Genomic DNA, 17,066 nt, shown 5'->3' with positions numbered 1-17,066 from the left:
TGAGCTCTCTGAGTCTCATTTAAGGACACAGTCCTTTGTAATGTGGCATAACAACCCAGCTTGTATCTAGACTGTGTCTGGCTCTAGTGGCTCTTTGTTTTTCCCAAAATATATCCTATAATTATGTTTCTGTCCACTTAAAGCTGTAGTGTCCAGTTAAGAATCCTGAGTAATGACACTGTCAGTGCATCCATGCCACAAGCCATTGGAGGTCGCGCACCCCCCCCTCCCCCATCCCCCATCCCCCATCCCTCATCCTATGGAGCTTATATTCTTAATTATCATATAATTAATTCTTTGTGTCAATGGCTTGAATGTAACAGACGTTGTGCATGTTTGCGAACTGTAGCATGTTTACATTTCATTTGCTTGAGTTATTTCACAATCATGTTTGGTAGATGTCTTTAACTTTTTCTCTAGTGTCTGTGTGTGTTTCTGTCAATGCTGCAGAATCCCGTCTCAGGACAAAAGCACGTCCAAATTCATTTCTCCAGGAGGAATTGAGTGCTGTCTGAAGCGCTGAAAGCTGGATGTGAAAGCATAAAAACAATAATGTGTGTGAGCCGGCAGAAAACAGACTGAGTGAACCGGTGTGTCTCAGATGAGCGTTTGGAAAACACACACCTGTCATCCAAACATTGACACACACACACTTTTTAGTACCTGTACAGATTAATAATGGCCGGCCACGCTGTCCAATTGTCATCTGGAGAACACAGCTACACAACTCTCTTTGTGCCTCTTTGTGTATGTGTGTGCATCTCCGTGTGTATGTCTGTTTGTGTGTGTTTGTGTGTGTGTTTTTTGTGTGTATATGAGTGTATGTACTGTATGTGTGTATGTATTTTTGCGTGCGTGTGTGTTTTTGTGCATCTGTGAATTGTGTGCATGTATGAGTAGGTGTATGCGTGTATATTTGCGTGTATGTGTGTGTTTGTGTGTGTGTGTGTGTGAATATGTGTATTTGTGTGTGTGGGTTAGGGGTGAATAAGAAAACTTGGAAGAGAGGACGATTTAATTGGAGCCATAAAGGTTTGCTAATTAAAAGAGCGAATGCTTCCTGAAGCCACACAGACACGCACGCAGCAACCCATCAGCCTATTGGCTCGTTGCAAAAGTGAATAAAGAAAGTTATGAAGCCGCTAAACCTGCATAGTTTAGCACAGGACCAACAGAAACCTGTGTATTTCTCAAAGTACCCACAAAGGGAGAAATGCAACCGTAACAGCGCCGCCGGGCATATCGCGTCTCATCTCCGTTTCTATTTAATTAGGTAACAAAATTGTCCCCCGATGGTCCCCTCATTGTAAAAACAGTCCAATTCCCAAAGGTCAACGCTAATAGCCACACACATCTACAGTGAAGTTATTGCCTCGGCATGCGGTCTGGCTGATCGGATCCCAAATATGAGTGAAGGCTCCGACACGCCAACCCGACGGCCGACCGTCGGCAGAAGAGGCCGTCGGACAATTGCATCATAACCACGACTTCCTGTCGCATAGTCGACAAATCACCGTATTGTCAGGAGAAGCTTGCAGACAGTTTGGACTTCATCAGCTGTTTAGGTTTAATTACTAATGTTAACTAGCATGTTAGTTAGCAGTAGTTGGCCTGTACCTATGTTATCTCCTAACATATACCTCTCCGTCTATGCTGATTGGGAATGATTGAGATTTCTCTTGCACAGCTACCAGAAGAATTACAGCTTTCAGACAGGTTGCTCACGTCACATCTACGTCTTCAAGCTCAGTTGGAGGCTGCGCAGTAACGCTCAGCCATCACTGGGAAACGGCTTCCATTTTCTACAACGTGGTTCTGTTGGTCCACTTCTTTAACTGTCTATGGTATTGCCGCCCAAAAAATGAAAACCGGAAATGACGGACGTGTCACGTGGGTCTGACTATAGACAAGGGGTCTATAGTCTCACTTTGCCACAGTAAGCCTGCACGATACAAGGAGAAATATGACTCAGGATTTTTTAGCTTAGAAATGATATCACAATTCTCCGCCGCGATTTTTTTCTCACAAAGTGTAATTTTAATTTCAGACATGAACCATGACAGACAAAAAAAATTGGCAGTACCGAACAAAGATTTATTTTAGAACCTATAGCACATTACGTGTCACCATAAGCCTGTTCAAAGAAGAGAAGGGAGAGCGTTAGAACCTATTTAATAAAAGAAAGTAGTAGTGTTTGTGATGCAGTCGGCTCATACAATTAACTGAGTGTCAAAGTCATAAAAAACTAAACATATATATATGTTTTTAAATCAAAGTTATTTAAGAATTCAATCGTTAACATGGCAAATCGAGATCACGATTTTTCAACGATTAATCATGCAGGCTTACTCCACAGCCCTGCGGAGGAGGGTCTGGTGAGTCCACACAGCATTCTTGTAAAGGACGAAAACCTGCTCTGGCTTATTGGCATTTCTTTAAGCCAAACACAATTGTCAGAGCCCCGGTGCCTCTGCAAAATAGCCTCGGGAAGGAACTTGTTTTAGTGGAACATGTGTACGTTCAAAAGTAGTTTTAGTCGTGCATCGGAAAACTCTGATTGGACAGATAGTCTAGCTAGCTGTCTGGATTTACCCTGCAGAGATCTGAGGACCAGGTAACCATAGTCCTCAGATTGGACAGATAGTCTAGCTAGCTCTCTGGATTTACCCTGCAGAGATCTGAGGACCAGGTAACCATAGTCCTCAGATTGGACAGATAGTCTAGCTAGCTGTCTGGATTTACCCTGCAGAGATCTGAGCACCAGGTAACCATAGTCCTCAGAAATCCACCGGAGGACACAAAGAAAGCGGAAGGTAACGGAAAAGAGGGACATACGGTGGAATTTCAGGCGGCAACGGAACCACCCCGAAGTGGAACGTCGTGGATAGAGACTAACAGCTGCATGACTACACACAAAGCCTTGCTAGCTGCAAGGCTAACATGGGACAATTGACCCAAACATTCTGTGAAATAAAACTCAAAAAATGATTACAGACATGAACCATGCCTTTTCAGTGTTGTTGCAAGGTTGAGTTCACAATCAGCTGCTGTGGGACCTTCCACATGGCTGCATGAGGAGGTGTTGAACCATCTGACAGGTTTTGAAAAAGCCCTCGGAGACCAGATCCCAGAAGGTGACTGAGTGTAACCTGACGGCCGGGCTGCCAGTGCTCCCTACAAGCTACACCCCCACAATCCGATACGCGCTGACCTTTTCACTGCACTCACCCCTCTCTCTCTCTCTCTCCCCTCCCCCTAGAGCGTTTCTTTAACCCGGTTATGACGAAGAAATCCCACTGTGGCCCCCAAAACACAAACTTCCAATCCCTTCGTTCTGGGCCTATACCGTCAAGCCCAAATCACTAATCCATCTCTTCAGTCTAAGTGTCCAGTGCTTGTAAATTGTTGTTGTTCAACCCCCGTCGTACGTCCACACACACACACACACACACTGAGTGAACACACACATGCAGACTTTGCCCCTTGAACATCTGTTCCAGAACTACTAAGCGGGTCAGCAACCTCTGGACTGCACAGAGGAGAACGGAGGGAAAGACTGAGAGGACGGACAGAGACAAAAACATGCCAGAAAATGACGTAACGACAAAGATCATACCAAAGATGACAAAGAGCGTAATTCAATGGTAGAAAGTATTTCACCTTAACTCTTATAGGAGGGGTATTTGAGTGTGTCGTCATCACATTTGAGTCCCAGAGCCACTGTAAGAAACCCTTTTTATAGATGATAAATTGTTGGAAATCTTTCAAAAACCCATAACGTTATTTCACAACACTTACCATACAGTGGTGATGTTAGAAAATAACCTATTTTAGTGTTTAAAAAAAAAATTGTATTGCCTTAAACAGTGCTGGGCTATATGTTAATATTATTAGTGTCATGGGTTTAGTTTTTTCTGTTGTTTCTCCGTGTTTCCCCCCCGGTCTTGTGTTCCCCTGTGAGTGTCTGGATGTTCTGTTTCCTGTTTTATTTTGAAGCCTTGTCTCTGTCTCGTCGTGTCTTCCTGTGATTACCTGATGTTCTCCACCTGTTTCCCATCGCCCCACCTGCCTCTTGTTACCTAGTCATCCTGTGTATTTAGTGTCTGTGCCCCCCCCCCCCTCCTCGTCTATTGTCAGATAGTATGTGAGTTGGTGTGTTCCTGATGGTGTGTTTTCTCCTACTTGTGAGCCTTTTCCCCCACTGTGAGTTTTTCCCCGTTCTACGTCCTGTTTCTTTCTTTTTACTTACACCCTTCTTGGATTGTGGAGTTGGCTTTTACATTTTTGGGCTCCCGGTGTTTTCTTTGGACTGTTGGAATAATCAAATCCATGTTTAACCTCTCCCGTCTGCCTCCTCATCTCTGTCCCAATCGTAACAATTAGTTTCTTTAGTAAAAAACAGTGGAGATTTCAATTTGGAATTTGGAACTTGGCAGTTAGCCGACGCCGACGATCTGTCCATATCTCAGTAAAAGATCTGAACCATGGTTTATCTTTCAGAAACCTGATTCTCACGTCTCTGACTTGTAATAACAACATGTGAGGACACAAACTGAGACTAAGACTCTACATGGTGAAAACTTTAACCCTCATGTTGTCCTCGGGTCAAATTGACCCGTTTTCCTATATCCATGTTCTTTTTAATTACCCGAAATAACAGGATTGATTCCATACAACACTTTGGGGTGATTTTGATGGGTAATTTTGGGGTATCTTATTTAATTTTATAGCTTTTGAAAAAATATTGAAGTGTTTTTGAAATAATATTGATTTAAAGTTGACAGTCTAATTATCCATCAACATCCATTCCTTTAATTTTAGTCAAAATAATTCCTGATTTCTGGTTTTCTAACTTGAACATTAGGTATCATTTCCTAAAAATAAGGTTTATTCACCATAAATTCCAAAAATAACTGTAACTAAAGTTAATAAGTTAGTGTTACTTAGTGTTGAAAACGTCAAAAAAAGGCGTCAAATGTAAGAAAAAGATAAAAAAGCGTCAATAAAAAAAAAACAATTTTCATTTAAGCTGCAGATATTTTGTGTCGATATTATGATTGCGTTGTTTTTTTGTTGCCCTGAACCCATTTGGAAGTCCCTCGTAGTAACATCAGTGGACACAAAGTGATTTAATGAAGAAGATCAACGCAGGTTGCACTGCAGATGTTCCAGCCTGTTGAGTGAAATCCTCCCACATCGTGCTGGAGTCATTTCTTTGGGCAGCCATGTGAAATACACAAAAATGAAAGGCACATTGACTCGCTGTGGTCAGGAAGACAGCTTCATCATCACAGGTAGACGACACGTGTTGACACTGGCTGGCAGATGTCACATTTTTACCCAAAGCCTCGTTACGGTACACCGGCCTAACTTCAGCTGCAGTAAAATTGGAGAAAGAAAGCAGCGGAGAACAGATGGAGAGAGTGAAAAATGGGCAGGAAGGATTTGAAAAAGAGAAAGTCAGAGAGTGTTAGAGAAGAGATAAGTCTAATTGATCATTTTAGAGAGCCTTTCTCTCCACTGTCTAATGTGCTTACAGTATATGACAAGAAAATAACGCCTTTGTATCGCCTGCCAACAGTTCAGTCATTAGGAAGGACGAGGGATGGAGAGAGGGAGGGGAAAGAAAGTGAGAGGACTGAAGGGATGGGTTGAAGTGGTATGCCGCACTGGAACAAAGCGGACCGAGCTGATGCCATGTGAAAAAGAAAAAGAGAGACAAGCACCATTGATTTCTTTTGCCTCGCTTGAGTGGTTTCAGGCTCTTTTAAAGAGAAGCAATCTGAAAGGCCACCTGAGATGCCGAGCCGCCTATTGCCTACCTTTCCATATATGGCCTCTCCCCTCCGTCTCTTCGGGTTTTTTAATCGCTCCCTACAATTTCCTATGATTTATGCTCAACAATTCGCTTCTTCTGCTGGATGTTAAGATAAGAAAGATCGATTTTATTGTCCTGGCGGAAATTTTGCAAACATACACACATGTGCATACCGATTTACATAAACTTAACAGACTGTTGCATCACTTTGCATGGACTAGCTCATGTTGCCCGTTGTACAGCACGTCATAACCATAATGATTATGATTATCCATCCTGTTAACTTGTGTTTTTTCTCTGTCACACATTCAGATAGTTCTCGCCGAAGATTTTTATTTCTTTCCTCTTTCTTATCACTGATGACTCTTGCTAAAAGCGCCCATATTCTGCTCATCTTCAGGTTCATAATTGTATTTTGAGGTTGTACCAGGATAGGTTTACATGGTTTCATTTTCAGAAACACCATATTTTTGTTGTACTGCACATTGCTGCAGATCCTGTTTAGGTCTCTGTTTTATCTCCAGAGTGAGACATCCTCCTTCTATCCTATCTTTTTGACAGCGACCTCTGATTTGAACACCAAACGACAATCTCATTATTAAAAAGTGAGATAAAGTCTTCTACTGTATTGTAGGTAAGTCTTAGAGAACGAGACGCCATCTTCCAATCAGGCTGCGAAGCATTGGCGTAGGTGTCGGATATCAACCAACTACAATTTCTCATGTGTGGCAAGGGAAAACTAAGATGGCCGATGCAAAAAACGTAAATGGCCAAATCTAGAGAAACATAGCAGACTCTGTAGATGTAAACCGTTCACTCTTAGCTAACAGAAACATGATTTCTATTTTCAGGTGATAATACATTGGTAAAACCATAGCAATTGATATAGTATTCCATTTCTGCCAATATAGATCGCCCTTAATCCTACACAGTACCTGTAACACACAGTGCAAAAAGAAGAGGAGGGAGAAGAGAGGAAGGATTGATGCAGATAGAGTGAGTTATCCAGGGAAAATGCATTATGGTTAAAAATAAGAATGAGGACTGGTCCTCGGTGTGGAGCCGTCTCTCTGTTGCTGCACTTAGAGTTTTCAGAGCATGTCTAAATCCCGATAATAACTCTCTGTCAAAAAGGGAGCACACACACACACAAACACACACACACACACACACACACACGTTTTCACACCCTTGCACACACCTAATGGGACTCTGTGATTGTCCTTCTTTCCTTTAAAATGAGTAATGTAAGAAGCGTGCAGCCGCTGATGATTTGTCAAGGACTGAAAGCAAGAAAAGGAGATTAGAATGTGATGAAGAAACATTTAAAGTTGCATAAGCGCAAAAGGCAAAGGCTTTAAAAGGCGTATGTTGATTTGACTCCAGAGGGAGGGGCGACAGACAGACAGACAGACAGACAGACAGACAGAGACAGACAGACAGAGAGACAGACAGACGGACAGACAGAGAGACAGACAGACGGACAGAGAGACAGACAGACGGACAGAGAGACAGACAGAACGACGGAAGGACAGACAGAGAGACTGACAGACCGACAGACAGAGAGACAGACAGACAGACAGACAGAGACAGACAGTCGGACAGACAGACAGACCGATGCACAGACAGACAGAACGACGGAATGACAGACAGAGAGACAGACAGACAGACAGACAGACAGACAGACAGAACGACGGAATGACAGATAGACAGACAGACAGACAGACCGACACACAGACAGACACACAGACAGACAGAACGACGGAATGACAGACAGACAGACAGACAGACAGACAGACAGACAGACAGAGACAGACAGACAGAGGCAGACCAACAGACAGACCAACAGACAGACAGACAGAGGGATAGACAGACAGAGAGACAGACAGAGAGACAGACAGACCGACAGACCGACTGACAGGACAGCTGGGGTAGATCAGGGATGACTTCCTTTGCTGGAACCGTGGTGAAGTAACTACTGACAGTTACACTACACTACAGGAAATAAATCATAACCGAGATTATTCCAATCAAATTCAGAGAGCCGCAAAAGGATTTTTTTTTCTTCTTTTTTTTGGAATATGCATTCTCCACTGATGAACATGCTGAATATCTGATGACCCATTTAGTGCACACTGGATGAAAAGAGCTAATCTGGTGGTTATTTTTTCGAATAATTGATTTTTCTGAGTGGTTATATTTATAAAATATCAGAAGACAGTGATCCATCACATTATCATAGAGCCCAGAGTAATGTTCTATCTGATAATATTGATCCATGGCCTTAAAAAGGACCTAAACAATCATTCAATTATTGAAATTGCTGGAGGTTCTTCTAATCCGTGTAGCTCTAACGTACATTATTTACATATATTTCTCATAATAAGTGACTAGCAAGAAACCACAATCGCAGAGTAAGATTTATTCAGATCAATTCACTATTAACTTACTATTATACAACAAAAATGGCACTTGATTAATGATATAGTGAATTTGATTTGCAATGTACTGGAACTATCCCATTACATTTGCATACTTTGTAAATGTAAGACCTCATGACACACCAGCGATAATTACTTCATCTTGTAAATAAATAAAATAAGAACATATAAAGGTCCTTAATATCTAAATGGGACGACCACAAGGAAGAAAATGCCAATCCCACTGCCTAAGATTGTATCGATATTTCATGTGAAATGATCTGGGGTTTGGTGCTGGCTCAGTACATAAAGTATGTCATAATTGTATGCCAGAAACCTTATGGAGTAAAGAACAAGGACCAAAGCAGCAGCAAGCACTCGGTCCCGAGGACATTGGACTCAGTGACCTCGGCTGGACGTCTTCACTACTTCAACCCACACACTTCCCTCCGGCCCCCGAGGACGACCGGAGCAGACCTCTAACTGGGAAGATGCTGACCTCATTTATAACACGACCATCGGAGGGCAACGCTATTTCCATCTGGGTCACGAAGAAGAAATTATAGCCTCCATTTAGAAGTAACAATCTGGTTTACTGGATTGAAAACCTGTGCCTTGTGTCTCCTTGATCCATTACTTACAAATTATGCAAACACAGATCAATCCTCTGCCATGAATTCTGGGACTATTTACGGCCCTTAAGTCATGCAAGTAAACCTCTTCCCACAACTCAACAAAGGAGGCGATTCGTGATAATGGCTCTCTTGGTATTGGACAGGGATCTCACATTCCCCAACATTGAATTTGTGGACATGCACACCAATATTCCTCTATTATTCTGAATATGACAATATTCCAAATGTGATACTGGTCATGTAAACAGCATATTCCGGTTGGATACCAGCACCACTATGCTACCGCCTGTCTTTTTGCACATTACATAGACTGTCGACAGTATGCATAATTGCACATTTTTAACACAAATTTCGCTGCTCTTATTTTCCTCATTGTATATATCTTCTTATTTTTACTTTTTTATGTTGTTTACCTCAATGTTATGTTTGTCTGTGGACCAAATCTGTTATAAATGTCTTGTCACCGTGGGATAAAGGGAAACGCAATTTCGATTTCTTTGTATGTTTGGACATGTGAAGAAATTGACAATAAAGCAGACTTTGACTTTGAAAAAAAAAAAATAATAATATTCCGGATATAGCATTTTCCGATTAAGACATGTGGGTGTTATTCGGGTTTTAGAGGCCTTCTCATACAGCGCATTCCGAATATGTGTCTTAATCAGGGTTTTGCCTGTTTACGGCTTACGGTCAGCTATGAGCGTTGCCATGGTTGCTGTCCACGAAACCAACCAGCCAACAGTTTGCAGGGCTGCAGACCCGATAAGAAGGAGAAAGATTAAATATTATCAATGCCTTGCATCTCAACAGGTTTGTGCACACGCACACACATCGCCACGCTGACCTTTTCAAGAAGCCGGCTGAAGGACTACACGGTCCAACAAGTCCTCCACTGCTGGGAAACTTTGAAAAAATCCTATTTTGCACGGCTGCATGTAAATGTGGAATATCCCTTTCATTAGCCATGTAAACAACTTAGTCGGAATTTCATCTTTTTCGGAATAAGGGCAAAAAATGGAAAATGATGTGCATGTAAACGTGTCACTGACACCATCATTCCTGTTCCCATTTCATAAAAATCCATGTTTCTTTTTGAACTCAACCCGTAGCTTGTGACTACAGAGGAACACTGTATCACTGCTTTCCCATCATCCAAAGCACCGGATGTCCAGGACCACGAAAGCCTCTCTAGCTGTTTAATTTTTGATGTTATAACAGGAATGCATCCTCATATTCTTCCCTGTCTCCTTGCACGGTAGAGACAAAATCCACCTGATACCAACAAGGAAAAAGAAGACATTGATTTATGTAATATTTTTCAAGAGTTTTAGGAAGCTTCCTCTCTTTATTAACCAGTTCTACCTAGCAGCTGCTTTGTTGTTCCCTCTCTACATGGATGAGATGTTATTGCACATAAATGCTAAATTAGTCTTGACATTTGCATGTAATAACAGCAAGTGAACTGGGATGTGGTTGCCATTTGTCCTGCTGAGTGAAAGACAACGCACTACGCCTTCCAGCCTCTTCTGTAACTACACATTTGGAATTTTCTGCCCACAAAACAGTCGGTACAATCCTTTAAGTGCACTTTGCTCACACCAGCAATTGAAATGCAAATGAATAAAGTGCACAGTAAAAGGTAAAGGTACTTCATTGTCACTTACACATGAAATTCATTCTCTGCATTTAACCTGTCCCTGAAGGGAGCAGTGGACAGCCAATCACAGCGCTCGGGGACCTAGTACATGTGTTTTGATGGTGGGGGGGAAACCGGAGCACCCGGAGGAAACCAACGCAAACATCGGAAGAACACCCAAACGACAGGTAGACATGCTCTTACACAACTGATGTTCAAATCCATGCATTCCAAAAATAACGAGGCTTTTTAACCCTTGTGTTGTCTTCCCGTTAACGATGAACTTGTCGTTCCAGGTCAAAATTGAAAATGGATATTTTTTTGTGCTTTTACCAATGTTTTTTTCCGCTTTGTCGGATTTATTTCTCACTTTTTCCACGCTCTTGGCACTTTTTTAAAACCTGAGCTGGTTTAATAATATCTTTTTTACATTTATTCTTAGAATTCATGGTCAACAAAACTCATTTATATCAAATTATACATACGTTTTCAGTTAAAAAGGCAGAAATTGTGAATTATTTTGACTAATAGCTAAGATCAGAGGATGTGGAGCTGATCATAGAGGGGTACATGTCAAAGTTTAGTCCCGATATTGTTTTGAAACCATAAAAAAAAAGAATTAAAATGCTATAAGATTAACTAAAACACCCCCAAAATGCAACGAAAGTAATCATTAATATGTTGTATGGAATCATCCATGTTATTTGTGGGCAATTTGGGTTGAAAGAAATCCATATTTCTGATTTAAAACTCTTTGAAACGGTTAATTTGACCCAAGGACAACACAAGGATTAAGACCAAACCAAAACCGAAACCGAAACCTTAGACTAGTCCTCATCGTGGACTGTATTTATGAAATTGAAGTGTAAAAATATTGCACTCAAATAATTTGCTTTAACAAAATGGCTTTCATTCAACAAAGTAATGACTTTTTCATGGTGTGGTAACCAAACATGTCCAATAATTACTCATCAGGATTAGCACAGACCAGTTCTTAACTCAACCCGAACCCTAATGGGAACCTATCAGTCCCATGCCATCGTAACATACCTCACACCTGCACATACGAGTACTTTACAAAACGTCAAGACCGCGTCCCCCTTTCAAGGTTTAGAAAACAGAAGATCCTATTGATGTCAATTCAATTGGACATGTGTTTGGATCATAATATTGACAAATGGGTATGCATTAACGTTTGCATTCACCATACTGTAATTTATTAAAGTTGATCGTTGTCATATCCCCTCAGTCCTCCCCCGTCTAAGTGGATGGACGACCCAACACAGGGGCCAGATATGGCTTATCTGGACATACATATTTAGTTGAATCACTATTGGTAGGCTAAGTGTTGTGTGTTAATAATCAACCAGTTATTAACCCTCCCGTTGTCCTCTTGTCAAATTTGACTCTTTAAAAAATGTCTACACCAGACGACAGCCGCCCACTTAACCCAACGTTAGCCAACCTTTCCATCACTAGTATCCGTCACTAGCATCGTTAAGCGATTTACCACAACAATATCTCTAATCACAAAAATTGTAAAAGTCTCTGTGCTGGGATTCTTGAGTCCTGTTGTCGTGTCCTTGATTAACCCACTACCACACAGCTTTAAAAAAAAATATATGTCCTGATCATTTTTTCCCAAAAAGCGATCTTCTGTGATGCTGGTCTGGTCTACAGCTTGGAGCCAAAGGCCATCTGTCAGGATCTTTTTTAAGATATCGCAAGAGAACAAATCGGTGATGATGCAGCCAACTACACAGCAAATCATCAGCAGCCGTATCAATATGAAACGGTTTGTTTAAAGAAAAGGTTTGGTTTTGTTGTATGCGTGTTGCTTTTCTTCTGGTTTTGATGTTCCCACCTATGCAGGACGCTGGACTGTTTTCCACCAGATAGAGACGGGGTGAGTAGAGCCTCCACTGGGTGACGTATTCTCAGTCTGATGTTGGCTAAGTATAGCAACCATACAGTTATCAAGGTAATCCTTTGGATGAACTAAGGATTATAAACAGATAATTGGAGAAGTTCTCACCAACGACATACTGTACATGGCGTAGCAGTGGACATTATGGATCCCTTTTTCCAATTGGAACAGGGTCATTCAGTTCTAAGATTCACCATCACTGACCATATTGTTCATATTGTGTCACCATTAACAGCTTTTTGCACGTTGTGTTTCTATTTGTATGTAACTTCAGCTTGTTGGTTCAGTTCAGTAAAAAACAAGGCCTGTTTAAGCATTGTTTGAGGCTGATTACATTTTGAACCCCCTACGGCGCGTTCTGCTTTCACAAGTCAATGGGTACATTGTTTGGTTTGAGAAATGAGCATTTAGTCTATTCTTAGACCAAAATGAGATTCCAAGATTTCCATCGATGGTTTATGTGACATTGTGTCTGCCAAGCTGACCCCTAAACAAATCTGAAGCAACCACAGATTCCCCTGCGGGGCTCACAAGTTCTATTCCTGCTCCTGATGTCAACGAGAATCCTGATATACTTCTATCCTGCAATCGACCTGCTGACATACAAAACCCATCTTTCCTATTCTCTCCCTTTTTTTTTTTCCACCCTCCATCCATTTCCCCTCTCCTCCCAAATCGTCTCCAGTATCAGTTTGTCGTTTGTTAACCGCCCTTGATCTCCGCTAACTGGCTCGGGCGTAGCTTTGCTGCTGCGGGGGTCCCCTGGTGTTGCTGCTCTAGATCTTTCTGTCCTGCTCCTGCCAACGCCAACTGGCAACATGGCCGCTCCAACTTGGCTCCCTGGTCTTCCTCCGTGGTACTAAACTACCCAAAAGTGGGTTCAGAAGCTCGATGCTGTGCTGGGATTCTTGCCGGGTCCTTGTTCGGTTGCCTGGACAACAGTCAGTCTCCCGCCCTTGCAAATGTCGTTCTAGCGTGCGTACCCATGAACTACGACAGCAGCTGTTTCCATCCACACGTTTTTATCCAAATTAAGTGATACAAAATTCAATGGAATTTCATGAATATCGACTCAAAGGAAATACGTTCGGTCTCATCAGATTTTCTCTTGAATGATATCGGCTTATGCGATAAACGCTGATGGAAACGTTATTTGCTGAATAAATAATGAATTGCAATTAAGTTGAGGTCATTTTATGGTTTAAACCCGCCGGTAGACAAAGAAGAGGAAGTTTTAGATCATTTCCCCCAGGATTTCCTCTCTGTCTGCATAGATGGCGGGTGTCCACAAAGACAGATGGACGTGGACCTACGAGGAGACGAGACACTTTTCCAATTTAATTTACGAGCAAAATATAACGGCTACTTTAGATAGCAAAAAATCTAATGAATGTCATAATTTATCAGGAACTCGCGAAGGAAATGGCCGACAAAGGTTAGGACAAGCCGTGGGACGTCCTGCGGAGTAAATTGAAGACGCTCAAACAGCTAGACATGTCTCAAATAAATAGTCTTGCAGCGGTGCCGGAGGGAAAATAAAAGGAACGTTGCATCTGCGTCGTCATAGTGATGTGTTGATAGCGTCGTTGTTTTCTTCTTACAGCTTGATATGTCGATATCAGCTGGAACTATTACAACTTAGTCCCATAGTGATCATTCTATCTATTTATAACGGAGCATTCTCTAAAGGGAATGACGCATTTAAAATATCGCTCGATCACGCACATTTGATTCATTGTGCGGCCCTACCCCGGGCAACAGCAGAAGTACCCCCTGGGGTACCAGTACCCCTGGTGGGGAATCACTCAACTACGACACAGTTTGTATTGAAGCAGCATCCGTTCAGCAGCTTTGGACGGTGTGAAAAGCGTGCGCTCAGGTTTGTAGCTGCGGTGTAAATGAGACTGCAAAGCCAGTTAGATAGGACACTTAATCAAAGCTCTTTCCTTTCAGCCTGCCAACAGTATCCCATTGCCTGGGAGGGGAATTGCCCCACATGCATGGAGTGCTTAAGGGTCATTGTACTGCTTTTAAAGCTCTCCAAGGGCTCCCAAAAGGGGACATCCCTTACTGAGAGAGGCCTACAGGGTGGAGGGCTTTCAAGGCACCGGGGTGTATTTTAGCTTGTGTCCCAGAACCGCACGTTGCACCGGCGCACTCTTCTGCAGTCACAAAAAAACACACACACACACACACTGCAGGGACACACACTTCCTCAGATGAAGATGGTGATTATTCTCCCATGGAACATCAACTTTTATTCATTTATTCAGGTCAAGGATGAGTGTGTGATGAGAGAAGAGGTGTAGCAGACCGCTACATCATGGGGGTTTAGCAAGATTTGGCACTTGTTGTGGTTTGACTGAAACTAATTTGGATCAAGCTGGTGTTTAATTAAGCCGTTCATCAATTCAAAGTTTGCTTGGTTATAACAGTCTTTACTCACAAACTAGTTCTTCTTGAGAGATTAGTTGTTAAATGTTACATTTAATTAGATTGAGGTTGAGCTAATAATGTTAGGCAAGTAGTAGTTTATTAATCCCTGCTATTCCACACACACACACACACACACGGCCCATAGAAACCTGATCTCATAGAACTACGTGATGGGGTAGCGTGCGCCCTGATACTAGGTAGTCCTTTACAACCTTTTACAATGTCTCTCTCTCTCTCTCTCTCTCTCTCTTTCTCCCTCTCCTCTGTCCTGTCAATCATTAGCTGTACTATCTACTATGGTGTTGTTAATGTGTTAAAGTTATGTGATACTAACAATTTTGGTTTAGGAAAAAAACCTACTCCGATTGTTTTGAGATTCTTTTTAGTGTTGCCTTTTATATTCAAGTCAATGTTCAGTTTGTTCGTTTAAAGAATGTTGAAATGATTTCCTGATGAATGAGGGACAGAATTATGAATGTCACATAAATATATTTGATATTCATAGCACGTCTTTAGTTGCTCTGTTGCCATTCTTATTTTAAATTCTGTTATCTTTACATAATGCAAAGTTGTCAAGAAAAATGCAACAAACCCTGTGGTGTTAGACTTGACTTCATTATAGAGGAAGCATTGTCTACAGCTGTCCTATCAGGTGAAGGCAGGTAAGCCTAAAAATCATATCAATAATCAAAAAGCTTTATATTATATTCACATAGAATATTTAGCCTCCACTTTGGTTTCACACAAATCTACCTCAAACTTTTCACTATCTCAGGAAGATTGGGGTTGCAGTAGCTCAGGAGTTGGGTTGTGAACCGGAGGACTGCAGGTTCAAGTCCCTGTGTGGGCCAAAGTACGGCATGTGGACTGATAGCTGGAGAGATGCCAGTTCCCCTCCTGGGCACCGCCAAGGTGCTCTTGAACATCACCTGAGCATTTGTGTGTATTTCAAGCCTGTGTGTAATAATAACAATGTAAATGGTAGTTTCCCCAAAGGGGATCAATAAAGACTATACATAGAATATTAAGATTTGCTCAATGATACTGGACATGCATGCCGTACCGCCTGGCCACATTAAATCCGTCTCACTTTCATATGTACTGTGCCGGTGATGGAACAAAAGAGAGACCGTGTCTAAAAATACCAGCAAGCCGCGCCTTTTTGTCAGGAAGAGAGACGGCCAACTCAGCCAGAATTTCCCCTTCACAAGCGATCATGTCGCACCGACAGAGGCCCACAAGCTGGGTGATGGAGATAACCCACAATGCATTGGCGTGACTAGTACAGTAGGGTCCTGGCCTGGGGGGCTCGGTCTGGGCTGGGGGTGGAAAGATCCCACGTTTAGACAAGTTTTCGTCTTTGCCTGCATTCTATGCTCCGCTTTTACTGGATCCTTGGGGCTCACAGCCAAGCCCCCCCCCCCCCAAATAAACAGACTATGAGGGCTGAACTGGAACACAGTCAATCTAACCAAGTACACCAGCAGTTATGACAGCAACATTCTGGACCAAAATCAATGCACTTCAATAGAATCACGGTGAAAGTGGACTTTCTTTAAGGGTAAAATAATAAATTAGCTGTGGCCTGACAGAAGAGATTCAGCATGATTTGCAGTCAAATGTCACATAAAGCGCAGGGATTCATACTTTCACCCGAAAATAAGACATTTTTAGAAGAACACTACCCCTGGTAACCCGGGAAAACGACTTGTTTCTAAGGTTGAACTTCAGCTACAGTCAAGACCTACTGGTCCTCCTGTTTTAAGCAACACTCAATAAACCAAGGACAAATATGCTAGAACCCATGGGTTCCCAACCTGACCACTTTGGTGTATTATAGGGTGGTTTTTATAACTATTGACTAACAAGAATGTAATATGTGAATCAACATTACAAAGAACATAAAATACACTTTGCATTCAGCTTGAACTTCTAATGCTGGAAGGCATATTACAAGCCAAGTCCATTAACTGTGATCCGTCTACCGAGGACAGCCGCATGGAAGTGATGTTTGACGATATTTGGTTATTTAAAAATCTCTGAACAAAAACACATCAACAAAAACAGACAGACTATGCAACGCCAACACTAACAGGGACGTTGTAGAGCGTCCTCGGGTGGACAGACTATGCAACGCCAACACTAACAGGGACGTTGTAGAGCGTCCTCCGGTGGACAGACTATGCAACACCAA

General features: G+C 42.1%; 1 protein-coding gene and 1 long non-coding RNA gene across 4 annotated transcripts in view; one reads left to right on the top strand and one right to left on the bottom strand.

The window, feature by feature from the left end:
- LOC117956646 overlaps positions 1-1,468 on the top strand; it is an 85,870-nt gene extending 84,402 nt beyond the window's left edge. Inside the window, exon 3 of the long non-coding RNA XR_004659328.1 lies at positions 1,417-1,468. This is a non-coding gene — a long non-coding RNA (uncharacterized LOC117956646). The remainder of the gene's footprint in view (positions 1-1,416) is intronic.
- Positions 1-17,066, bottom strand: part of LOC117956645 (hippocalcin-like protein 1) — a 53,809-nt gene that overhangs the window by 13,230 nt on the left and 23,513 nt on the right. The gene's annotated exons all lie outside the window — the stretch shown is intronic.

Source organism: Etheostoma cragini, chromosome 14 (assembly GCF_013103735.1).
Source record: "Etheostoma cragini isolate CJK2018 chromosome 14, CSU_Ecrag_1.0, whole genome shotgun sequence".
Taxonomy (NCBI): domain Eukaryota; kingdom Metazoa; phylum Chordata; class Actinopteri; order Perciformes; family Percidae; genus Etheostoma; species Etheostoma cragini.
The sequence above is the reverse complement of the archived record's forward strand: the minus strand, read 5'-3'. Positions and strand labels throughout refer to the sequence as shown.